This window comes from Nannospalax galili, unplaced genomic scaffold, assembly GCF_000622305.1.
Source record: "Nannospalax galili isolate Female #2095 unplaced genomic scaffold, S.galili_v1.0 scaffold211, whole genome shotgun sequence".
NCBI lineage: Eukaryota > Metazoa > Chordata > Mammalia > Rodentia > Spalacidae > Nannospalax > Nannospalax galili.
Window position 1 is genome coordinate 2994142 of NW_008329624.1, and position 1277 is coordinate 2995418.

Consider the following 1277-nt stretch of genomic DNA (forward strand, 5'->3'; position numbering starts at 1 on the left):
AAGCCAAAGGTCCTGCTCGACCATTGTTGGCTTTGCTTGGAAGCATGGAGGAAGTGATTCCTCTGTGTTGATCCTCCTCTTTGTAGACTGGACACTGGTTCAAATCCATCTGGTGGAGTCTCCATGGCCTCCCTGAACAAGAGGACAGGTGATTTATCACAGTTACAGGACATTTTGAGAGATGCTCCATAGTCCCCTGGAAATTAGTCAACCTTGGAGGGTAAGGAGCAAACCTGTCCTATTAGTATAGGCCTCAAGTTATGGCTGTTAAACATCTAAGAAGGTTAGTTCCACCAGTCTGGTGCTTCTAATTACCATGTGCCATGTAGATAAAGTTTGGGCAAAAACCAAACATTCTCAGATAAACCTTGACTAGACATATATTTTGTTCCTTAGACAAGTTGACTAAACTATGACCTTAGAAATTTTAAAATTATGTGTATGTTATTTTTGTCTCATCCTTTATGTATCATAACAAACCTTCACAGACCTTCATCACTTGCCTTTCTCATTTTTTCTATTTTGGAAAATATCTCCATTCCCATATCCTTTTAACATCTTTTATATTATTTTCTTTTTTAATAATTATGAGATATAATAATATTAACAAATATTTTCTGTTGTGAGAATTCTTTTCCCAGGGATACTAAGCAATGCTTATCCCCTTTTAAGGTTCTAGTGTCAAACCAATGTTTGATTAAAGTTTTACTGGGGAACCGATGAATTTTCTGAGCTTGCTTATCACGATAACTGAGGGATTGCTGAGGTGTATGTGTGACCTGAGATATGCACACTGGATAGCCTTTACCCAGCAGGGGTCATGCCTTCTCTTCCTAACCTTCCCCAGATTGTCTACTTTAGTCCTCCCCAAATCTAGGAGACCATGTGTGGTTAGGGCCAAATTACATACAGTTGGCTGGGAAGAGTGGCTGGGTACTCCAGTGAGGGTCCAACGATCCTGCTTGGCCCTCTTTTAATGAATGAGTACAACCATCAACAAGCCCAGTTATGATGATGTTTGGTGATCAGGCTCAGCCAAAATCGTGGTGATCGTAGTTATTTCATGCAGAAAGGACTGCTGTACAGCATCATCTTAGTGAAAGCATGAGGGAGAAACATACGTCTTTTATTTTTCTGAATCGGTGTTACTTGACTTAGTATAACAGTTTCCAGATTCATCCATTTGCCTGCAAATTTCATTATTTCATCTTTCTTCACTGCTGAATAGAACTCCATTGTGTAAATATACCACATTTTTGTTAACCACTCGTCAGTTG

The 1277-nt window shown here is 39.4% G+C and overlaps 1 protein-coding gene across 1 annotated transcript in view; it reads left to right on the forward strand.

Annotated features, from left to right (window-relative positions):
* Window positions 1-1277, forward strand: part of Snx9 (sorting nexin 9) — a 77142-nt gene that overhangs the window by 62475 nt on the left and 13390 nt on the right. The window lies entirely within an intron of this gene.